Below are 26,021 nucleotides of genomic sequence, written 5' to 3'. Positions count from 1 at the left end.
GACACATGCACCCCTATGTTTATCACTGCACTATTTACAATAGCCAAGAAATGGAAGCAACCTAAGTGTCCATCAGTAGATGAATGGATAAAGATGTGGTACATATACACAATGGAATATTTTTTAGCCATAAGAAGAAAACAAATCCTACCATTTACAACAACATGTATTATGCTCAGTGAAATAAACCAGGCAGAGAAAGACAAGTACCAAATGATTTCACTCATATGTGGAGTATAAGAACAAAGAAAAACTGAAGGACAAAACAGCAGCAGAATCACAGAACCCAAGAATGGACTAACAGTTACCAAAGGGAAAGGGACTGGGGAGGGTGGGTGGGAAGGGAGGGATAAGGGCAGGGAAAAAGAAAGGGGGCCTTACGATTAGCATGTATAATGTGGGGGCGCACAGGGAGGGCTGTGCAACACAGAGAAGACAGGTAGTGATTCTACAGCATCTTACTACGCTGATGGACAGTGACTGTAATGGGGTTTGTGGGGGGAACTTGGTGATTGGGGGAGCCTAGTGAACATAATGTTCTTCATGTAATTGTAGATTAATGATAACAACAACAACAACAAAAAGAATAAAAAGCATCAGCTAGGTACTTAAAATTCTTTTTGTGTGTGTGTGTGTGAACCAAGTCCTCTAATCCCACGTGCATTTTACACTTAGGGTGCATCTCAGTTTGGAGTAGCCACTTTGTAGCCACATGGAGCTAGTAGCTTACTACTTGGACCAAAGATGGTCTCAGGCAAAGGTAACAGTAGTGCAAAAGTGCTGAGGCAGGAGTGGCAAAAGATACTTGTGCATTTGAGGAGAGCCAGTAGCGATGGAGAGGAGTGAGGAGCATGTGGGTAGAGTGGTAAATGAGGCTGGTTGGAGACAAGGGCAGGAGCTCAACCTTGGAAGGCCTTGTACAAAGCAGTTTGGCAATTATCCTAAGTGTGGTTGGGAAATCACTGAAAAGCTCAGAGCTGGAAACATGTTAAGTCCCTTTGTGACAGGAAATGCAATGCAGATGTTCCTTATCATTATAGTGTTTCTAATTATAGGCGAGGCAGTATGGGGCCCTGTATCCCCCTTCTCTGCACAGGGAAACCAGCTTTCTCCAGTTTCACATTTGCAGACTAGAGGCCCAGAGACAAAGAGGGCCTGTCCCAGGATGCCGAGCAAGTCTCTTATTGCTACTGGTGGGGACTGGCTGTAGACTGGAAGAAGGCTAAAGCAGAGATGGAGGCAGGCTTGGGGACTTGGTGGTAGCAGGAATGGCTGTCTGTCCCAGCCTTCCACAGTGCCTGTCGCTTAGCCATTGGATTCCTGGGACCTGCATGCTGCCTCAGCCCTGCTGCCTATTCGCTTTGCTAGTCATGCTCAGGCTCCCAGACTGAGGCGATCCTGGCGGGGGCTGCTGCCCACCATCTGCCACTTCTCTGTCCGCCCCGTGCTCCTGTGCGTTGGCTAGAGGCTGCAGCTTGGAGCCTGCTTCTCCTTCACTCTTCTTTTCTCTTGCCCCAATTTCTGGATGCTGAGTCACTCTACCCTCCATGCACGAGCCTCCTGGTCCCCACATACAAAACTCAAACATTACCATGTGTCCAACATTCACTGTTTTTTTCCTATCCTTCCTCTCCTGAATTGCCTGGGGCTATTTCTGAGTTCTCTATTATGTTCCATTATTCTACATGTCTACCCTAATCTGTCAATACTGCTTATCTTGATGACTGTAGCTATAGGATAATTCTTTAAATTGGGTGCAGTGATTCCTCCCACTTTTTCTTCTGTTCCAGAATTGTTTTAGCTATTCTAGTTCCTTTGCTTTTTCCCTACATATTTTAGAATAATTTTGTCTATACCTACAAAAAATTCTTGCTGGGATTTTGATAAGAATTTCATTAAGCTTGTATATTGGTTTGGGAAAAATTGACATATTTACTATGAGTCTTATAATCCATGAAAACAGTATGTCCATTTATTTAGATGTTTTTTTCTTTCTTTCAAAAGCATTTTGTGGTTTTCACCAGATAAGTCTTGTACATGTTTTGTTTGATTTATATCTAAATCTTTTTTTCAGCAATTATAAATGGTATTATATTTTGTATTTTTAATTTAATCGTAGTGTCCATGTGTTCATTGCTAATATATAGAAATACAACTGATTTCTGTATTTGATCTTGTATTCTGTGACCTTGCTGAACTCATTTATTGGTTCTAGGAGCTTTTAAAATTTTTCCATCTTTTAAAGATTCCTTGGTATTTTCTACATAGACCATCATGTCATCTACAAATAAGAACAGTGTTATTTCTTCCTTTCCAATCTGTATACTTGTTATTTCCTTTCCTATGACTGTACTGGCTAGAACTTCCAGCACTATGTTGATAAGATTGGTGAGAGTGGACAGCCTTGCCGTGTTCCCAATCTTAGGGGGAAAACATACGGTCTTTCACCATCAAGTATGATGTTAGCTGTAGGGTTTGATCGATAATCTTTGCCAGGTTGAGGAAGTTCCTTTCTATTCCTAGTTTTCTGATACTTTTTTTTCATCATGAATAGGTATTGAATTTTGTCAAGTGCTTTCTCTGTAACAACTGATTTCTCTTTAGTATGTTGGATGATATGATTTTTGAATATTGAACCAGCCTTGCATCCCTGGAATAAACCCCTCTTGGTCATGATATATAATTTTCTTATACATTGCTAAATTATGTTTGCTAATGTTTTGTTAAGGATGTTTGTTTCTATATTCATATTAAAGGATATTGATCTGTAGTTGTCTTTTTTTTGTATAGCCTTTTTCTAGTTTGGGTATCAGGATAATACTGGCCTCGTAACATGAGTTAGGAAATGTTTCTTCTATTTTCTGGAAGAGATTGTACAGAATTGTTTTCAATTCTTTAATGTTTGGTAGAATTCTGCCCTGAATCTATCTAGGCATGGGTATTTCAATTTTGAGACTCTTAAAATTATAAATTCAGTTTTCTTAATAGTTATAAGGCTGTTCAAATTATTACTATTGAGTGAGTTGTAATAGTGTTTTTTTGAGGAATTGGCCCATTTCATCTAAGTTGTCAGATTTATGTGTGTAACACTTCATAGTCTTTTGCTATCTGCAGAGTCTGTAGTAATATCCTCTGCTTTATTCCTGATGTTCCTCATTAGAGTTTCTGTCTTCTTTTTTTCTTTGTCAATCTTGCTGTAAGTTTGTTGGTTTTATTGATCTTTTCAAAGAACCAGCTTTTTGTTTCATTGATACTGTCTATTGTTTTTCTTTTTCCAATTTTATGGATTTCTGGTTTTTATTATGTTCTTCCTTATCCTTTTTCTGAGTTTATTTTGTTCTTCTTTTCTACTTTCTTGAGGTGGGAGCTTAGATTACTGATTTGAGACTTTTCTTCTTTTATAGTGTAAGCATTTCCCTCTCAACAATGCCTTGGCTGTGTCTCACAAATTTTGCTTTGTTGTGTTTTCAGTTTCATTCAGTTTAACATACTTTTTATTTCCCTTGCAACTTCCCCTTTGACCCATACATTGTTTAGAATGTGTCACTTAGTAGTCAGGTTTCTGGGATTTTTCTGAGTATTGTCTTTCTCTTAATTGTTTCTAGTTTGAGTCCCTTCTGATCAGACAATCTGTATACTTTTAATTTCTTTAAATTTGTTGAGGTTTGTAATACCACTGAGCATATACTTGATATTGGTATATATGTTTCATGGGGGCTTGAAAAGAATGTGTATTCTACTGTTAATGATGATATTGAGATAGGGGTGTTGAAGTCCCCAACTATAACTAGATTTATCTATTTCTTCTTTCCATTCTATCCATTTTTGTTCCACTTATTTTGCATCTCATTTGTTTAGTGCATATTCACTTAGGTTTGCTATGTGTTCTTGATGAATTAGTTCTTCTTTCATTATACAACATCCCTTTCTTGCTGCAGTAATTTGCTTTCCTCTGAAGTTTATCTTATTATAACCACTCCTCCTTCCTGTGATTAATGTTTGCATACCATACATTATCCCATCTTTATACTTTCAACCTACTTATATCATTATATTTAAAGGGAGTTTACTTTAGACAGCATATAGGTGAATCATGTTTTTTTAATCCACTCTGCCAATCTCTGTCTTTTAACTGGTGTATTTGGGCCATTTACATTTAATACAATTACTGATATATTATGCCTTAATTGTCATTTTATTTTGTGTTTTCTGTTTGTTCTTTTATCTTCCTATCTTCTTTTTCTGTGTCCTGTATATATGTGAACTTTCTTTAGAATTACATTTTTATTTATCCAGTGTTTCACTGTATCTTCTTATATGGCATTTTCAATGGTTGCTCTAGGTATTATTACATTATATATGTGTATATATATATATATAACTTATCATAGTCTACTGCTGTTGACTTTTTACCAGTTCAAGTGAAATATAGAACTCTTACTTCTCATTATGTCTCTTTACCCTCCCCATTTACAATGTAATTGTCTTAGATATTTCCTCTACAAACATGGAGAACTACATTAGACAGTATTATAATTTTTGCTTCTACTGTCAAACACAATTTAGAACATTCAAAAAGAGAATGAGTGAAGGGCCCCCACCAGTAAGATGGCAAACTTCTGGGGGCTACTCTTCGGGGGTCCTTGGTTCCCGCTGGCGCCACCTGAAGCCCAATCACCTCTCGCCCCCCTCCCAATCCCAGCACCTATCCAATAGCCCCCAGCCCCGTAGAATTAACACCACAATCACCCCATGCCCCTTCCTATATAACCCAGCACCTTTCCCTAATAAAGCGGAATTCTCCAGTGAATTGCTGCTGTGTGTCACTCCTTTCCTTTCATTGGTGCCGAAACCCAGGAGACGGGACACCCCAACTGGGCCCCGTCTTCCCCCCGACACCAGCAGCAGCTTGCCCTCATCCTCTTTTTCCGGCGCTGGTTCATCACACTCACCACTCCTCTCTGGCCTTTAGGTAAGTTTTCCCCAGGAGCAGGCCACTCTTCCCTGAGCTATCGCAGGGCCATTGACCGTGATCATCCGGCAAGGCCCTGACGCTCGGGGATGAGGAGGGAACTCTCCCCGCCTCAGGCCTTCACGGCTGCGGTGGACCCTCAGGCCCCTCCTCCAACAGCTGTAAATCGCCGCCTCAGGCCTTCGCGGCTGCGGCGGACCCTCAGGCCCCCCTCCAACAGCCATAAATGAGGTGACTCCTTTGCGGATGAGAATGCTCCCTTTTTCCCCCCTCCTCCTTCTGTTCCGTCTGCCGAAATTTCCTAGTACTAGGTTCCTCGCGACTCTGGCACTCTGCTTTCTTAGAGAAGTCTGGGTGAAAACCCACACTTTCTAAGAAACTCTGACTTGTATACGAGTTTCCGCAGACCACCAAGGATCATCGGGGACGCCATTTGTCTCCCTGCGGTCTGCTCCCAGCCCGAGGATCTCCATTCGTCTTCTCCTGTTTGTCTCCTTCTCTGTCCTTCAGCCATGGGAGCCTCCTCATCCCTCCCTGAAAGTTCACCTCTTGAATGCCTGCTTAAGCATCTGGCTACCCTCTCCCTGACACCTGATATAAAACCAAAACTTCTCCATAAATACTGCTCCCAAGATTGGCCGACATACCCCCTGAACAATAACAACCAATGGCCCGCAGGGGGAACTCTTGATCCTAACATCACTCGCGATCTTTTTAACTACTGCCGGTGCCCGAAAAAAAGGAAGGAGATTCCCTATATAGAGGCTTTTCACCTCCTAGCTCAAAATCCAAGCCTCTGCACCACCTGTTCCCCGCCCCAAGTTCTCCTAGCCTGCAAGCTGTCTCCCTCCCCTCCACACACTCCGAGTCCCTCTTTGATTACCTTTGACCCAGCCAATGAGCCTCCGCCATACAGGCTTCCCCCTTCGGCCCCTCCCCCTCCTACAACCCCTCCACCCTGTGCTATTGCCGCCGCCTCCACCTCCTCCCCCGCAGAAGCCTTCTGTCCTCTCCCTTCCCCCTCCTCTCCTCCCTCCACCACCATCTCCTCCCCCACCTCACCCCCTGCTCCTCCGTCCCCCTCACCTCCCCCCCTCACGCAGATCGAGCCTGAGCCTTTCAGCCCCCTTCTAACTAAGTTCCAGGAGCCTCTTCCATTGTTGCCCCCTCAGACTCGGTCCTGAGGGCCTCCCAAAATTATCGCGTCTTTGCCCCCATCACCTGTTTCCCCCCCACAGACTGAGCCAGAGCCCTTCAGTCCCCCTCAGACTCAGTCCTAAGGGCCTCCCAAAATTATCGACCCCCTCCGGGAGGTAGCAGGATCCAAAGGCATCGTGCACGTTCACGTCCCTTTCTCCTTAGGAGATTTAGCCCAACTAGAGAAATGCCTAGGTTCCTTTTCCACTGATCCAATGACATACATCAGGGAGTTTCAGTGGACCCTCCAGTCTTACAGCCTCACACATCATGACATTTTCATGCTCCTGGCCAATACTCTCCTTCCTGAAGAGCGTAGACGAGTTTGGGACTTCGCCCAAATGCACGCTACCGAAACCCACAGGACTGACCTCACCTATCCCCTGGCCCCACTGCTATCCCCGAACAAGACCCACACTGGGATTATAACACTGCCATGGGTCTCCGTTCTCCAGATATTTTTGCCTCCTGCTTAATAGCAGGTCTGAAAAAGTCAGCTCCTAAAGTAGTCAACTTTCAAAAGCTCCAAGACATAATTCAAAAGAGAGACGAAACCCCCTCCGAGTTCTTAGACAGACTCACTCCAGCCCTATTACAGTATACCAGCCTGGACCCAGAAACACCTGAAGGAAGACATGTCCTTATGACATACTTCCTAGCTCAAAGCTACCCCAACATTAAAGCTAAACTCAAAAAGTTAGAACAGGGCCCCGCTACCCCACAGACTGAGATCTTAACAGTGGCCTTTAAAGTCTTCCATAACTGGGAGGAGGAGAAAGAACGCCGTAAACAAAAGGCTGATCAGGCCAATTTCCAAATGTTGGCCCAGCTGATAAAACCACAACCTGGGCGCCCCTCTACAAACAAGCCCCCCGCAGGAGCTTGTTTCAAGTGTGGAAAAGAGGGACATTGGTCAAGGGCGTGCCCCTCCCCCAAATCTCCTACCACCCCATGCCCCAGATGCCACAAAATGGGCCACTGGGGGCCTGATTGCCCAACCACCCAAAGGGGAGGCTGGACGAACAACCCCCATCCTAAGCCTGCCATAGTGGGTCTGGCAGAAGAAGATTGACGGGGCCCGGGGGCTTCTCGCCCGACCATTTCCATCACCAAACAGGAGCCCAGGGTTACTTTAACAGTAGACGGTTGCCCCATCTCCTTCCTCCTAGATACAGGAGCCACCTTCGCAGTCTTGCGAAAATACTGGGGCCCTACCATGCCTGCCATTACTCCTATAGTTGGGGTAGGAGGTAAACAGATTTTCCCGTTAAAACCCCTCCCCTTTTTATGCACAATCCAAGACAATCCCATACCTTTCTCCCACTCCTTCCTGGTTATGCCCCACTGTCCCATCCCTTTACTAGGATGGGACATCCTTTCTCTCCTCCATGTTTCCATAACTATATCCACTCCCACAGCCCCCAGTACTCCATTTCTGATAGCCCTCATAGCCGACGACCCCCCTCTACCCAATGAAAGCTCCAGTTTCGCCCTCATACACCCTGTAAATCCCAAAGTTTGGGACATTACAAGCCCCTCCATGGCTCTATGTCCTCCTGCCTCTATCAAATTACGTGACCCCTCTCAGTATATGTCAGGCCCAATACCCCCTAACCACTTCAGCCCTCATAGGCCTCCAACCCATCATCCAAGATCTCTTAAACAAAAATTACCTCAGACCCACTCACTCCCCGTTTAATACCTCCATATTAGCTGTTAAAAAAACCAACAGATCTTTCTGCCTCGTCCAAGACCTTCGCCTCATCAACATGGCCGTTGTCCATATCCATCCCTCAGTTCCAAATCCATACACCCTTTTATTGCAGATCCCTGCCTCAGCATCTCACTTCTCAGTCCTAGATCTCAAGGACGCATTTTTTTCTATCCCTCTGGACCCCTCCTCCCAAGATTTTTTCACCTTCACCTGGACGGACCCATGCACGAGACATTCTGAACAACTCACTTGGACAGTTTTGCCACAAGGCTTCCGAGATAGTCCACATATTTTTGGACAAGTCCTAGCTCAGGACCTCAAACAGTTTAATCATAATCACTCCGAGTCCACCTTATTACAATACGTGGACAATCTTCTACTCTGCAGTCCCACGTGAGAACAGTCTCAACTTGACACTGCCTACCTACTTAACCTTCTAGCTTCCAGAAGTTACCGGGTATCCCCCGTCAAAGCTCAAATCTCTTCCCCTTCTGTCACTTACCTTGGATTCCTCCTATCTCAACAAAGAAAGTCCATTACCTTAGACAGAAAACGGCTCCTCTCTGACCTGCCCGTTCCCAAAATCAAGACAGAAATCCTTTCCTTTCTAGGCCTGGCTGGGTATTTTAGAGCATGGATCCCTAACCTCTCCCTGTTAGCAAGACCCCTATATGACCTCAGCAAGGGCCCCCTAAAGAACCATTATCCTCCTCACCCCAACGCTCCTTCATTAAGCTCCGTCAAGCCCTTGTGGAAGCCCCAGCTCTCCATCTTCCTGATTTGTCGAAGCCCTTCTCATTATACATCCATGAAAGGTCCAGTCAAGCTCTAGGAGTCCTAGGCCAATATTATGGCCCATCCTTTGCCCCAGTAGCTTATCTCTCCAAGCAATTAGACCCCATAGTTCGGGGATGGGCCCCCTGCCTATGGGCATTAGCCGCTGGACAGCTCTTGCAGAAGGTAGCTCAGAAACTAACATTCGGGGCGCCCCTTACCATTCTGTCCCCACATCACCTAAAAGATCTCTTAACCTACAAAAGTTTACAGACTCTCCCTCCCTCCAGACTCCTGACCTTACTGTCCTCTTTCCTCCAAAATCCCGTTCACCCCCTTTGCCATCCATACCCGAATCATGATTTTTTCCTCCTTTACTGCTCTCTCGCTTTTTTTCCTCATTCCTATTGTCTTCCTCGCCGCCCCAGCCTCCTTTGTATGGCAATTCAAAGTCAGACAGACTTACACACAGCATCAAACAAAAGTTACTGCCCTCATTGCCACATCAGACTGCCCTCTGAAAAGCTGCTCTGAGCCTTTATACCTCCACTTTCCTCCCTCCACCGAAGTGTTCACTAGCAGCTACCCTTATTCTTCCTACCTCTGCTTCCTCTATGACCAAAAACAAGCCTATTGCAGGCGATGGCCAGACACCTATGGGAGATGTCCCTACTGGTCTTGTGCCATTGACTACATGGGTAACTCCCAGTACCCACAGTATTACTCCTCCAACCGTTTCATGAAATATCCCAATGGCTCATTCTCCTTATCAATCCCAGATCCCTGGGACTCTCGATGAGCTGCCAGAGTCACAGCCTCAGTTTACTACAGGGGGTCCTCGACCCCCCATGGTACCCTTCATATCTCTCGAAAGTATGTTACCTCTCATTCCCAGATCTCTCAAGTTGCATCAGATATCAGACATTTCGAAAAAGTCGTTATCCAAACTCTTGACGGCGCCTCTTCATCTTCTTATCCCCACCCCTCTTCCAATTTCTCCTACTCTTCATTACAGCTCATTCAGGACACCACCATCTTTCTCAACCACACCCTTAACACCGCCAATTGTTTCTTGTGCACATCACTACAGCGCCCACTGCTGGCCGCCGTGCCCCTTAATATTTCCAACTACTCCTTCCATGCAGAAGTACAACCCCTCCACCTCCTGGCAGACATACCCCTATGGGAACCAGAATATGCGGATAATCTCACCATCCACCACTGTGTAGGCCCGACTCCACCCCCCTCCAGCGCACTTCACTGCCTCCCAACTCCAGCACACCCTGCATTCTCTTCACCCTAATCCCACAGCTTACACTTTACAGCATGGCGGAATTCCTTGAGCTCCAACCTCCCTTGCCCTCGCACACAAAAAGGGCTGCTTTCCTTCCCATCATGGTCAGTATCTCTTTGACCACCTCAGCCATTGAGGCAGGATTTTCTGGAGGAGCCTTGGGTCCCTCTCTATGGGCAGTTAGAGATCTCAACGCCAAACTTGAGGGAGCCCTGACATCCACTGCCGATTCCCTAGCCTCTCTCCAAAGACAGGTCACTTCGCTAGCTAAGGTCACCCTTCAAAACCGGCAGGCCTTAGATCTGCTTACAGCCGAGAAGGGCGACACCTGCATCTTCCTCTGGGAAGAGTGCTGCTATTACATCAACGAATCCGGCATTGTAGAAACTGACACTACCAAACTCACCGACCTTGCCTCCAGCCTCCACTCTGCTTCCAATTCCAATCCATTCTCTTTAATACTAACAAACCCCCTCCTTACCTGTGTCTGGCCCATTGCAGGCCCCATAATAATCATTCTTCTCGCCTGTCTCTTCTTACACTGTATAATAAAGTTCATCAAATCCCAAGTCGGAAAAATCTCTAATCAAGCTTTCAACCAGCTTTTACTCAGGAACTACCAGCTTCTGGCCACAGAAGATCCCTCACCCTCACGTAACCCCCTCACCACACACTGAGATGGACCCCTCTCTCCACTGGAAACTGTTCCTAGAAACAATGGCTGCAGACACCTGGCTTCTGACACCCATATCCTCTTGGCACCATTGGAATCAACAAGTCCTCGACCTATGGTTACAGGGAACCTTCATTGATTTCCAACCTGAAGAAGTCCACATCTACTTGTCCTTACTGTGGGGAGTCCTATCAACCCTTTTCTCCCAATCCTCAAGCCCTCACTCCCTTCTCTGTCCCTGTTCAGCAGGAAGCAGTCAGAGAGAAAGCAACGTCCACAACCCCATAGAGGAGAAAGGGGGAATGACGGGCGGGTGGGGGGGGTCCTCTGTTCCCGCCGGCGCCACCTGAAGCCCAATCACCTCTCGCCCCCCTTCCAATCCCAGCACCTAGCCAATAGCCCCCAGCCCTGTAGAAGTAACACCACAATCACCCCATGCCCCTTCCTATATAACCCAGCACCTTTCCCTAATAAAGCGGAATTCCCCGGTGAATTGCTGTTGTGTGTCGCTCCTTTCCTTTCAATGAGTCTATTGTACTTACTCATATATTTGCTCTTTTTGTTCTTTTTTCCTACCTGATGTTCTAAAATTCCTTCTGTTAACCATTTCCTTTCTGTTTAGAGAACTTCCTTTAGCAATCCCTTTGGTAAGTCTGCTGAAAATTAATTCCCTTAGTTTTCCTCCTTTTAAGCATGTCTTGATCACTGCTTAGTTCTGAGGAGTTTTTTTTGTCAGGCATGATTCTAGTTGACTGTTCTTTTCTTTCAGCATTTGAAAAATGTTGTGCCACTTCTTTCTGGCCTTTGTGGTTTCTGACAAGAAGTCTGTCAACATTTGAATTGTTTTCTCTCTATGGGTAACATGTCATTTCTCCCTGGCAACTTTGAAGATTATTTTCTTTGTCTTTAGTTTTCAGAAATTTGACTATGATGTTTCCAGGCACAGTTTATAATGTTTGAGGTTTGCTCAGCTTTTTGAATCTGTAGGTTTATTTCTTTGGCCAAATTTGGGGAAGTTTCAGTGGTTATTTCTTTAAATACTCTTTCTCCTTGTCTTCTGTGACTCCAATATCATGAATGTTAGGTCTTATGTTATAGTCTCACACGTCCCTGAGGCAATGATCTTTTCTTTTCAGTCTTTTCTTTCTATTCATATTGGGCAATTACTAGTTTTCTGTCTTCAAGTTCACTGGTTCTTTGCTCTTTCCTATTTTGAACCCACTCAATGAGTTTTTATTTCAGTTATAGTATTTTTTAGTTCTGAAATGTCCACTTGGTTCTTATTTACATGTAATATTGCTTTTATATTTGTTTGCTGAGAATTTATATTTTTTAATTTGTTTCAAGTGTGTTTCTCATTAAACTCATTGAAACATTTTTATGATAGTTACTTCAAAATCTTTTTCAGATAATTCTTATGTGTGACATTTTTGGTACTGGTGTCCATAGATTATATTTTCTTGTTTAAGTTCAGAGTTTTCTAGTCTTGGTATAAAAACTGATTTTTAAAAAATTAAGACAGGGAAATTTTGGACATTATAAGACTATGAATCATATTTATATTTTATGTTTTAACAGACCTCCTCTAACATTGCAGAGAAAGGGTGAATACTACCTCATTACTACCAGATAGGTGTGGAAGTCTAGGATCTCCACTTGGCCTCCATTGACACCAGGTGCTGGAGAAGCTCCTTCTTGCAGCTGGGAGTTCAGGTTCCCTATTAGGCCTTCACTGATAACCACATGGGCAGGGAGGGGGAAAGGTACCTCCTTACTTCTCTCCATGTGGCCTCTGTTGGCATTGTGAGGAGAGATGGCCTTGTTGTTATTGATCAGTGGTGAAAGTCCTGAATAGATAACTAGGCCTTTTCTGTACCGACCTATGTGGGGAGAGGTGTGCCCTACTATAGCCTGGCAAGGGTAGAAGTCTAAACTTTTCACTTGGCCTTGGCTGATGGTGGTAAAGATGGGGTTGAGTAGAGGGGTGTTGTCTAAAGGTTGTCTGTCTTTCTAGTTGCCCCTTTCCCAGTCCTATGACTAGAAAAGGCAAGCTTCTCTTGGGATTTTTTTTTTTTTTTTGCACATATTGGCATTATGGGGCGGTCGGCTTCTCCAGTACCCAGTCTGGCATATATGGGTCAAAAAGAAAACTCAGGGAACTCACTGCTGAGTAATTCCTTGAGTCTTGAGGTCTCTAGTCAGTCTGCCTTCTTGTCTTCAGTCCTCTTATGTTTGTTTTATATATAATGTCCAGGTTTTTTAGCTGTACTTAGCAAGAGGCATAGAGAGAAGTATATCTTTTTTGTCTTCCCAGAAGTGGAAGTTGCTCCACATCAATTAAAAAAATTAAAGCCAACATTTAAAAATCACATATTTCTCATAAAAATGTAGACTTCTGATTCCGACAGAACGTTGGGAGATAAGTCATCCTGGCCTGCACTTCTGCCTAACAATTGTCGGGAACTGGGCAACCACTGCCCTGTAGATGGGCGATAATGAGTTTACTGTAGCTCCTGCCCTTCTCTCAGCAAATATGCTTATATGTACAAAAGGCTTGTGTCACTAGTTCTCATATTACATTGGAATCTGAACTTGCTACCTCTGTATCAGAACTTGTGTTTGATCTCCAGGAAATACTGGCCACAACAAAGACTGGATGTGACACCAGAAAAGGAGCCACTGGCAGGATCCTTAAAGGATTCTGCTATATCATTTCAGGAATGTTCTCTCCCAGCACAAAAGTTTGCTTTAGCACAGACTGTTCTGAGCAGTTATAGTAAAAAAAAAAATTTCCCCCCTCTCATCTCAGGAAACAGCTAGCTCATTCCTCCTCTCGAGAAACCCCTAATCATGACATGACCCGTAGTTAAGCTCCAGCTCATTCTTGTGTAAGCACTACAGAGTGAGCCAGTTGGCGCACAGAAATGCGTAAGTCAGCAGAAACCTTGGATTCTAGTGGATACAAAGTAAAGCCCCAAGGGGAGGCAGCTTTGTGTTCTAAAACAGGAAAGAATGTTGTATTGGTAGCCCCAGGCAGAAGGACAATCCTGGTAATGTGGAAATTTCAATAGGTCCAAGAAGAGACCTAAAAATGGTTCTTTTCTAATCATGGATTCAAACAAGTGCTTCTGTTTGCCTGGGTGGCTCTGCCATTTCAGCACCCAAAGCTCTCAGCACAAGGGGGGCTGACAGATCACTTTCAAGGAAGATGTTTTCAAGCTTTTAAGTTCACTGACCCCTTTCAGGACATGAGGCCTCATCAATCACCTAGCCTCCCTGATCCAGGACACTCTGGCTTCTTCCTGTGAGGGTACTATCAAAAGGAAGCCACTGACACGGACATTGCCTGAATCTCCACCCCTCCCTGTCCCCAGCTTATCACTTCTGGCCTTCTCTGGGCAGAAACAGCCACTACTGCTTCTGACTGGAGCTGAGAAATGATGAGCAACGTCTTTGCTCTGTTTGGTAAAGCAAAGCCTGACAACTGACAGAGGGCATGAGCTTCCTGCAGGAGCCATGGCTTCCCTTAGGTACTCAGTCTCTGGGAGATCAAACACAAGAATTTGGTTTGTCAACAAGGGCCCCAGCTCAGCACATCTAGAGGATGTGTGTTTGGCCTGGGATGTCATCATTCTCCTTGGCCACAGGGCCATGTGCCTGGCCCTCTGCGCCATAAGGAAACAAAAGCACTGGTGTTCAGACTGAGGAAATAACTCAGAGACTCTTCAAGAGGGCTGACCATATAGAATACAATTGTAATAATGATGAGGGAAAGGGGAGAAGAAAAAAAGGAGACAAAGAAGGAGGAGGGAGCAGCAGCAGCTGTCATTTATTTAGTACCTACTGTCTGAAAAGTAGTTTTGGAGAAATGCTCGTGTGTATGTGTGTGTGTGTGTGTGTGTGTGTTTCACTTAATTGTCAGAGAAATTCTGTGAAATAAATAGAATAATCTCTACTTTGCAGTTGAAGAAACTGCAGCCCAGAAACAGTATGTGACTTGATGAAATTCCCACAGCCTGAAACTGGCAGCAGAGTTTGAATCCATCTCTGCCTCAGTGCAGGCTACGTTCCATTGGCCCCTCCTGGTCTGCTCTTCACCATTCTTTTTTTCTTTAAACTGAAGTATAGTTGATATGCAGTCTTATAGTAGTTTCAAGTATACAACATAGTGGTTTACCAGTTATCCACATTATTAAATCCTCACTCTGACTAGTGCAGTCATTATCTGTCAACACAGGAAGATGTTACAGAATCATTGGCTATATTCTCCATGCTGTACTACATCCCCATGACCAACTTATGGTATGACTGAGAATTTTTGTGCCCCTGTGGATGAAGTCGCAATATTTCCAGAATCTCTCGCCTGGCTTAGTGCTTCTCCATATCAATAGGTGTTTCCAAGGGGTGGAGAAAAGTAGTCCATCTCTATACCAAAAGGTAATTACATGGGTAGGTGAGGGCATATCTGGGCCAGAGAGGTTGGGTAGAGTCCCTTCTTCTGCAGCCAGGTCGTGAGAGACATGGGAGAGCAGAAGCAGATGACTACTTGTAAGCAATGAACTGGTTTCTCCCACTTTATTTCTCCCTTTGCCTGATTTTGGTTTCAAAGGTATTTTGCCCCAGGATTTTCCCCTGGAGTTATAGCTCCTTTATCCCCCTTATCATTCCTACCCACTCACCCCAACTCCTCCCCCATGGTAATCACCAGTCACTTCTCAGTGTCTATGAGTTTACTGCTATCTATTTATTTATTTTTGTTTTGTTTTTAGATTCCACCAACAAAGTGAAGTCATATGGTATTTGTCTTTTTCCACCTGGCTTATTTCACTTACCATAATACCCTCTAGATCCATCCATGTTGTCCCAAATGGCAGGATTTCTGTTTTATGGCTGAATAATTTTCCATTGTGTGTATGTACCACATCTTTATCCATTCATCAATTGATGGACACTGGTTGCTTTGTTACCTTGGCTGTTGTAAATATGGCAATAAACACAGGGATACAAATATTTTTTAAAATCAGGGATTTTTTTTTCTTTGGGTAAATTACTAGAAGTGGAATTACTGTGTTGTATGGTATTTCTATGTTTAGTCTTTTGAGAAACCTCCATACTGCCTTCCACAGCTGGCTGCACCAATTTACATTTCCACCAACAGCATAGGAGGGTTCCTATTTCTCTGCATCCTCGCCAGCATTTGTTATTTCTTGTCTTTTGGATAGCGACCATTCTAACTGGTGTGAGGTGTGTGGGATTCACATATAAAGGATAAAAATAAAATGAATAATCATATCTGACTTGATTGTTTATAGTTCATGATTTGTGATCAAAACAGAAACAGTTTCTGTGATATGAGTGCCCTTGCATTGTTCACCATGTAAGAACTTGTTCCCTATGTAAGAACTTGTTCATCATGTAAGAACTTGTTCTTTATGCTTCAGAAGATTGGAGACTGTTGAGAGTTGGGGTTGATTAATGATTGTGCATTGATTCCCCTATACAGAATTTTATTGTTGTTAACAACCATTTGATAAATAAATATGAGAGGTGCCCTCTCAGCACCACTCTTGCGCTGTCACGCCTTGAGTCCCCTGGCTGGTCCTTTCAGATCTTCCATAACTCATTGCATCTCCTCCCTTATCTGTAGGTCAGAAGCAGGGAGGGACCTACAGAGGCGATATCTCATTGTGGTTTTTGCATTTCCCTGATGATTAGCGATGTGGAGCATCTTTTTGTGTGCCTGCTGGCCATTTGTATGTCTTCTTTGGAAAAATGTCTGTTCAGGTTCTCTGCCCATTTTTTTTTTTGTAATAAAAATATTTTAATACCTAGACAACTACTGATCATATATTTTTTTTGAGAGGGCATCTCTCATATTTATTGATCAAATGGTTGTTAACAACAATAAAATTCAGTATAGGGGGGTCAATGCTCAATGTACAATCATTAATCCATCTCAAGCCTAATTCTCGTCAGTCTCCAATCTTCTGAAGCATAATGAACAAGTTCTTACATGGTGAACGAATTCTTACATAGTGAATAAATTCTTACATGGTGAACAGTACAAGGGCATTCATCACAGAAACTTTCGGTTTTGATCATGCATTATGAACTATAAACAATCAGGTCAAATATGAATATTCGTTTGATTTTTATACTTGATTTATATGTTGATCCCACATTTCTCCCTTTATTATTATTATTATTTTTATTTTTAACAAAATGCTGAAGTGGTAGGTAGATGCAAGATAAAGGTAGAAAACATAGTTTAGTGTTGTAAGAGAGCAATTGTAGATGATCAGGTGTGTGCCTGTAGACTGTGTGTTAATCCAAGCTAGACAAGGGCAATAAAACATCCACGGATGCAGAAGATTTCTCTCAAAGCAGGGGGGATGAGGTTCTGAGCTTCACCTCTGTTGATCCCCAGTTTCTCACCTGATGGCCCCCCTGCGACTGTGCCTGTCTTAGGTTGTTCCTCCCTTGAGGAATCTTACCCGTCTCTGGCTAACCAGTCATCTTCCGGGGCCATACAGGGAAATGTAAAGTTGGTAAGTGAGAGAGAAGCCATATTGTTTGAAAAGGTTAGCTTTTTACTTCTTTGCAGATTTATGCCCTGTGGCTTCTATGCCCAGCACTTGTCTCGAGGTATCTTTACCACCTGGAGGAATTATGATACTCGGTAACTTCGATATGAGGCACGAATTCTATTTAAGGGTTGTAATTAGGAAGGAAGAAGAAAAGCTATAGAGGTAGCATATGGAAGAAAACATGGGAGGATTGGTTATTTCTTTGACATATCTTCTTGTAGAGTACCTTAAGTATGTATAGGTTTTAAACTACTAACTAATTTGCACACACATATTAACATAATAGGAATACGGTGACTTAAAGCAGCCCATTTCTGGGATCTGTTCACATCCCATATGTTTTTTTAACCGTAGATAGTCTATAGTCATGAGATTTTGGAGTGCTACACCTTGCACCCCTCCCAACTCCTGGTTGAGTTCCAACAGTACAGATCCGGTCAAATTCGTTGTCTCACTGTATGCACATGCCAGCCTAGACATATCCCTCCTCATTCCAATGGCAAGTCCAGGAAACGGTGGGGTGGACGCAGCCACAACCGCAGCATCGCCCGGATCCCTGTGGAGGCTTTTTGATGATCATCCCCCGGCACGAGTCCTCCAGAGAGTGCTGATGCCGGAAGCTCCTCCTCATATCGTATCTTAGTTCATTTTCTGGGTATCCAAGCTAGGCCTTGATCTTCTGCATAGAAACAAATAGACCCTTTGCCCACACTTTGACATGCCCTCTATACCACTGTGCAGAACTCATTGGAGGTCAGCAGACAGGGACTGCTTTTTTTTTTTTTTTTTTATTAAGAGAAAGGAATATTATCAGAAAAGAGTACCTCCATAGCTGATCATCTGACACCCTTTAAGTGATCAACATTAAGGATATTTAAAGCATGCGTTGATCTTTGATTTACCAATAGTTTTATCCTATCAAGGAGTAATCCCCCTTTTCTTTCTTTCTTTCTTTCTTTTTTTTTTTTTAATCTTTAATCTACACTTACATGAAGAGTACTATGTTTACTATGCTCTCCCCTATATCAGGTCCCCCCTAACAACCACATTACGGTTACTGTCCATCAGCTTAGCAAAATGTTGTAGAGTCACTACTTGTCCTCTCTGTGTTATGCAGCCCACCCTCCCCTTTCTCCCTCCCCCCCAAGCATGCTAATCTTAATACCCCCCTTTTTCTTCCCCCCCTTATCCCTCCCTGCCCACCCATCCTCCCCAGTTCCTTTCCCTTTGGTACCTAGAACAGAGTATCTTTGAGTGTGAGCTTTGGAGTCAAATAAACCAGGATTTAAAAAAAATAAAAATGTGCACATTTAAAAGTATATAGTGGTATGCATTTTGACAAATGTAAACACTCATGTAACCACCACCACAATCAAAATGTAGAACACTTCTATTACCCCAAAAGGTTCTCTTGTGCTGGTTCCCAGTCAGTCCCTTATCTTCCTCCCTCCCCACAATCACTGATCCACCTTCTACCACTATAGGTTCCATTCATCTTCATTACAGTTTTGTATAAATAGAATCATACAATGTGCACTTGGTGTCTGGCTTCTTTCACTCAGAATAAAGATTTTAAGATTCATCCAAGTGTTTGCATGTTTCTATAGTTTGTTCATTTTTATTGCTAGGTAGTATTTCATTATATGGATATACCACTATTTGTTTATCTTATTGATGATCATTTGTGGTTTTTTGCTGTTATGAATAAAGCTGCTATGAACATTCATGTACACATTTGTTTAAACAGACATTTTCATTTATCTTGAGAAAATATCAGAGTGAAATTTCTTGGTCATGTGGAAAATGCATGTTTAAGAAACTGGAAAACAGTTTTCCAAAGTACAAGACCATTTTATACTCCCACCAGCAATATAAGAATTCCAGATGCTCCATATCCTCCCCAACATTTGGTATTGTTAGTTTTTAAAACTTTTGACCATTCTAGTGGGTGTAAAGTGATATCTCATTATGGTTTTTAGTTGTGTTTTTCTGATTACTAATGCTATTGAGTATCTTTTTATGTGCTCATTGACCATTTGTATATCTTCCTTTGTGGAAATGTTTATTCAAGTCTTTTTGCCATTTTTAGGAAAAATTGGGTTATTAGCCTTTTTTAATACAGATTTATAGAAATGTAGTATGTACACATGTATGTATATACAAACACACACACACACATGTACTCTGGATATAAGACCTTTGTCAGATATATATATTTTGAAAGTTTTTCCCAATCTTGGCTTGCCTATTCATATTTTATTAGTGTCTTTTTATGGGAAATTTAAATTTTGATGAATTTATCAATTTTTCTTAACAATTAGTGATTTCTGTGCTGGTGTTCTTTGCCAGCCCAACACCACAAATACATTCTCTTACATTTTCTTTTAGATCTGCACTGCTGGCTTTCAGTTCACTGGTTCTTTGTTCTGTCATTTTCATTCAGCTACCTACCCTATTCAGTGAGGTTTTTATTTTGGTTACTCTATTTTTTAATTCAATAATTTCAGATTGGTTCTTTTATATATTTTTCTACTTGCTGAGATTTTTATTTCAGGAGAGTTTGTAATTGCTCATTGAAGCATTTTTATGATGACCGCTTTAAAATCTTTGTCAGATAATTCTAGCATCTGAATTATCTTTGTGTTGTCATCTGCTGATTGTTTTCTCATTCAAGTTTCCTAGTTCTTGGCATGATGAGTGATTTTCTATTGAAACATGGGCATTTTGTGTATTATGTTATGAGACTCTGGATCCTATTGAAATCTTCTATTTAAGCTGGCAATCACTCTGTTTAGTGTACAGGTCCTGGCCTAAGTTTTTGGGCTGTCAATCCAAAGACACTGTAGTTTTCAGAGTGCTTGACGTGCTCTTCTTGTCTGCTTCATTAGTGTGCTACCAAAGACCAATCTGAAAACCTACATGGTATTCCACATTATAATTCAGTTCTCAAATATTTGCCATACTAATTCTATTCAGCTGTGGGTCATTCCGGGGCTTACCTAGGACTTCACATAGAGGTTTAAAGAACCTTTCATCATTTCTCTCTTCCCAGATCCTCCTCTGGATGGATGAGGGTTACCTTGTTCCTGCCAGGGGATGGTGGTGGGGAGGGGTCAAAGTCCAAGGCAGCTTGCGTCTTCAGAGAGTGAGAAGTGAGAGTGAGGGAGAGAGAGGACCAGCAAGATGGAAATAACAGTTTTAGGTAATGTAATCTCAGAAGTGACATCCCATTACATTTGCCATATTCTGTTTGTTAGAAGCAAGTCACTACATCAGACCTACATACACATAAATGGGGATTACATACGACATGAATATCAGGGGACGGAGATAAAAGGGAGTCATTTTAGAAGCAACCTACTACATTATCTTTAATTTTTCTCACTTTTTAGTTTTCAGAGACAATAAGAAAAAAGCTACCTTTTATGTTTACCATTTAATTATTAATATGATTAGGTTTAAGTGTACCACTTTGCTGTTTGTTTCCTATTTAATCTGTTTTTGTTCTATTCTTTTTTTCCTGCCCTCTTTCAGGTTAATCAGTACACACAGTGAAGTGAAAAGCTCTTAAGTGTATAATTTCATGAGTTTTGATGAGTGCGTACATCAATCAGTACTACAATCAAGATATAGGACATGTCCATTACTCTAGTAAGTTCACTTGTGTCCTCTCCCATCCAGTCCCCATCCGATTGCCCCTCTTAGGCAATTAGTTTTGTTTTGTACTACTGGAAATCAGTTTTCCTGTTCTTGAAATTCCTGTGAATGGAATCATATAGTATATATATATGCTCTCTTGTGTCTGACTTCTTTCATGTGACCTGCTTTTGAGATGCCCTCTATTGGCATTTGGCTGTCACTCTTTGTATTAAACCTCTTTGATCTATCTTTAAGACCATTAAATCTTTCTCTTGCTATCTCCAATTTGTAAAGCCCATCTAATGAATTTTTAATTGTAGACACTGTAGTTTTCAGTTCTAAAATTTCATTTGATGCTTTTTTCATGTTTTCGTCTCTTCTGATTCCCCATCTGAGCATGTGTTACAGTCATCTTTCCCTTTAGGTCTGTGGACATATTTTTAATAGATGCTTTTAAATCCTTGTCTGTTAATTCTGAGTCATCTTGTCTGTTTTTGTTGACTACTCTTCTCTTTTACTATGTCACATTTCCTCTTTACAGGATTATATGTCTACTGTATATTGAATATTGTGAGTGATAAAAGTTGTAGACTCTGGGTCTTTTTATTATTTTCTGAAGAGCTTTTTGTTCTGTCAAGCAGTTATATTACTGACTGATCTCCTTGAACTTGTGGAAATTTGATTTTATCCAGTGTTAGGATGGGTCTGTTAAAGACCCTCTAATTTGTATATAGTGTAAGCAGAGACCATAGATAGCCACTTGTCTCAGCACCATTTGTTAAAGACTATTCTTTCCCCATTGAATGCTCTTGGCACTCCTGTCAAAAATAAAAAATCAGAATAGATACATGGTTTTATTTCTGGACTCTCAATTATTCCACTGATCTGTATGTCTGTTCTTGTGCCAGTATCACACTGTCTTGATTCCTATTGTTTTGTAGTAAATTTTGAAATGGGAAGTGAGTGTCCTTCAATTTGGTTCTTCATTTTTAAGATTGCTTTGACTATTCTGTGTCCCTTACGATTCCTTATGAATTTTAAGATCAGCTTATCAATTACTACAGAGAAGCTATCTGGGACTCTGATGGAGATTATTTTGAATCTATAGATCAATTTGGAATGTATTGCCATCCTAACAATTGTATCTTCTGACCCATGGTCATAGATGTCTTTCCATAGTTTAGATTTTCTTTATATCTTTCACCTATGATTTAGTTTTAAGATTTTAACTTTTACATTTAATTTGTTAAATTTATTCCTAAGTGTTTTATTCTCTTTGATGCTATTGTAAATAGAAATTTTTAATTGCATTTTCAGGTTTTCAAATATATCAGGTGCTGTGTACTCTCTCCTCTCCTTTTGAAACCCGTTATATGTAGACTGCTTTATATGATACTGTTGCTTTTTTCTCCAGTCCTTTTTCTCTGCTTTAGTTTTGGTCATTTTTATCGATTGATCTTCACATCTTCTGATTCTTTCTTTTCCAATCTACTGTTAAGTCCAATCAACAAATTTATTTCAGACATTGTATTTTACAGTTCTATAATTTTCATTTCTTTACAATAAACTTATTTATGTTCATAATAGTTCTATTGACTTCTATGAGACATATTTTCTTGCTTTGCATGTCTCATAATTTGATACTGTATTTTGGACATTATTTAATAAAAGAACAATTAAGTATAATAAGAAATAATAAAAAAGAAAAAAACTGTATAAGAACAAACATAATACTTGTTTGCTTTCCAAAAAGTAGAAACACTTCTTCTAACCATTAGAAAACCTGATCATTCAGATTCATCTTAAGAGTAGGGCTGGGGCTGAGTTGCAACTTTAGTTAGATTGATTCTACCTGTGATCAACCCAATTCCCAATTTTCCCAGATGCTCTTTCTGATCTTGTCAGAATTTGACCAGGGAAGGGGTTGGTTGTACTTCTAGGTATTTTTGGTTCACCTTCGGAGTCAACTTGACAGAATCCCAGAACGTAATCACCTGAGAACATGCACAGCTACATCATTATGCTTATTAGCCCCTCCTCCACTACCTTCTCAGCAAAATTTGAAGGGAGGCAGCCGACATAAGGACAGAATTGCTGAGCTAGGCCATTTGTTTTTGTGTTTGTGATGCTTTCAGATCCCAAGCTGTCTTTCCATTCCATACCATCTCTCAGACTCTCTCAGCCCTTCAATGTCTCCCCATCTATGGCAGGCCTACCCATACCCACACCAGGAGCCCACCTCAAGACCGGAAGCTGCCCAGTTCTGTTACCTATAAATTCTTTCCGGAATTCATTTCAAGTCTTCCTTACATATATTACTTTTTGTTAGCCCCATGGAAAATTATGGAATGTTTTGTCCAGGTTTTTCTTGTTATCATGTAAACAAATGTCACCCAAGACCATCTCCTTAGTCAGAAGTTTGACACCAAGTAAGTCACCCTTTAGGACTGTTTCCTAAAGTGTAAAATGAGGCAACTTTGATGGATTTGCTATTTGATTTGGTCTCTTTTCATAGCAAGTGACAAAATTTTTTGCTTAGTCAAAAAGAGGATTTATTGGTTCATACAACTTCAAAGTCCAGAGATGGGGCTAATCTAAAGGACCTGATGCAGAAGCTCACATTATTCTCTTTCTCAGCTTGGTGGCTACTCTTCTTCATCTACTGAATTTACCTTTATATTTCTCTTCTTAAAGTAAAGTAAGTGCTTAATATTTGCAGGTTTAATGAAGAAAACATGTCTACAGCACCTACAGCACTTAAACCTCCTCTGCATTAAACCCAGAAGAAACTACCTACTCAAAAAAATTAAATGAAAAACGTAGCTGCCAAAGCACTCCGTTGTTTTCCTCGCGTACTGAGTTACTTCCATCACAGTTTAGCACAGGCCAATGGGGTTGAGTCCCATTTAAGAGTGTAGGGAAGGGGTGAGGGCAATAGGTAATGCTGTTCTAAAGGAGCAAGTATTTTGTACTCACAGTGTTGAATCATCAAATGGAAAGAACTTCAGAGCTTTGTCCAAGAACCTCAGAGCTTTGTCCCTTCTGCTTCCCAACCTTAGTTCTATTCAGAACCCACTTGGTTGGTCAAAAAGATACAGCCCTAATTTTGCATGTTCTTATTCAAACTGCTTAAAAAGGAGTTTGGAGTTGGCTCCTTTTACCAGTTGATACCACTGCTGTACTACTTTCTCAAAAAAGCAATTAAGGGGCATGGTTGGTCAAATAACAAAGTTAAGAGGCAAGGCTTCTTGTCCCAGACATGTTTATGGGTATGTGATATAAATGAAGTCTTTTTATATCTTGTAAAACACCCAGGCCATGCTTTCCAACAAACACAAGGGTTCTCTGCACTAACTTTTTACCTTTAGGTAAGTATATAACCTAATGGGATTTGGTTTCCTTTCATTCTACAACTAAGAGCTCAGAAATAAAAGGCATCTCTGAATAACAGGGCATGTGCCTACTTTAGGCCTTGATTAATATTCTGCTTTCCTCTCTGACACTTCTATTTGCCTGATTTTCTAAAAATACATATGCACTGAATCTCATTTTGGACTTAAAAAACTTGAAATGTTTGTGTGTATAGAGCACAATAAAACAATCTAACAGTGCCACAGCCTGGGATTTTGCTGGAAGGATTCCAGTTTGCTTCTCCATTGTGATTGATTAGTGATTAAGAAAATGCTGCTTTGCAATATTTTCCCTATAACAGAAGGAATAAGCAGGATCTTGCTCGAATGCCAAATCATGCATTTCCAGTTTTGAGACTAGGACACAATGTACTTCCTCTTTTGAGGAGAACCTTATATTCAAGACCTAGAGATGACATTTATAACTTAAAATACTGCAAGACTAACAATGAATTATCCAAAAAGATTATAAAACCAATTGCACTTAAAATAGCATAAAAATATTGGGAACTAACTTAACTGAGAAGGTGAGAGACTTGTACAACAGAACTAGAAAACACTGATGAATTTAAAAAGACATAAATGGAAAGACATCCCATGTTCATGGATTGGAAGATTGATTGTTGTTAAGATGTCAATATTACCCAAAGCGATCTACAGATTTAATGGAATCCCTATTAAAATCCCAATGTTTTTTTGCAGAAATAGAAAAACCCATCCTAAAATTTAGACAAATCTCAAGGAATGCTGAATAACCTAAACAATCCTGAGAAACAAGAAAAAAGCTAGAAGACTCTCACTTCCTGATTTGAAAACTTACTACAAAACTACAGTACTCAAAAGTGTGCTACTGATATAAAGACAGACATATGGACCAATGGAACAGAATCCAGAAATAAACCTTTGCAAATATTGCCAAATGATTTTTGACAAAGGTGCCACAACCATTTAATGAGGAAAAGAGTTAACAAATAATTCTAGAAGATATGGATATCTACATGCAAAATAATGAGGCTGGACCCTTACCTAACACCATATACAAAAATTCAAAATAGGTCCATGCCCAAAATATAAGACCTAAAACTACAGAAGTCAGAAGAAAACATGACAAAAGCTTTACAACACTCGATTTGAAATGATTTGTTGGGTAAGACATTAAAGGCAACCAATGAAAAAAAAGACAAACTGGACTTCATGAAAACTTAAAAATTTTGTGCATCATATTATCAGCAGAGTAAAAAGGCAACCCACAAAATGGGAGAAAACATTTGCAAATCACATATCTGATAATCAATCCCAAATATATAAAGAACTAAAACTCAACAACAAAAACAACTCAGTTCAAAAACAGCCAAAGGACTTGGATTTTTATCCAAAGATATACAAATGGCCAATACATATATGAACAAATGCAACATTACTAATCAGTAAGGAAATGCAAATCATAACTACAATGAGATACCACTTCACAACCATTGGATGACTACTATTAAAAAAAAAAAGGAAAATAGCAAGTGTAGGTAAGGATGTGGAGAAATTGGAACTCTTGTACACTGCTGAGAGGAGATGTAAAGCAGAACAGCCACTGTGGAAAACAGTATACTAGTTCCTCAAAATATTAAAAATAGAATTACCTTATAATTAGCTATTCCATTTCTGGGCATATACTCAAGAGAACTGAAAACAAGGTCTCAGAGAGAGATTTGTATACCCATATTCAAAGCAGCATTATTCACAATAGCTAAAACACAAAAGCAACCC

The 26,021-nt window shown here is 41.2% G+C and overlaps 1 protein-coding gene across 1 annotated transcript in view; it reads left to right on the top strand.

Moving 5' to 3' along the window:
• The window catches only part of LOC118972948 (uncharacterized), a 31,405-nt gene extending 9,027 nt beyond the window's left edge, over positions 1-22,378 (top strand). Inside the window, exon 4 of the mRNA XM_037021227.2 lies at positions 20,746-22,378. The gene's annotated coding sequence lies outside the window, so the exon portion shown is untranslated. The remainder of the gene's footprint in view (positions 1-20,745) is intronic.
• Positions 22,379-26,021: the final 3,643 nt, after the last annotated feature.

The sequence above is a fragment of the Manis javanica genome, chromosome 4 (assembly GCF_040802235.1).
Source record: "Manis javanica isolate MJ-LG chromosome 4, MJ_LKY, whole genome shotgun sequence".
NCBI lineage: Eukaryota > Metazoa > Chordata > Mammalia > Pholidota > Manidae > Manis > Manis javanica.
This window is presented reverse-complemented; position numbering and strand designations above follow the sequence as displayed.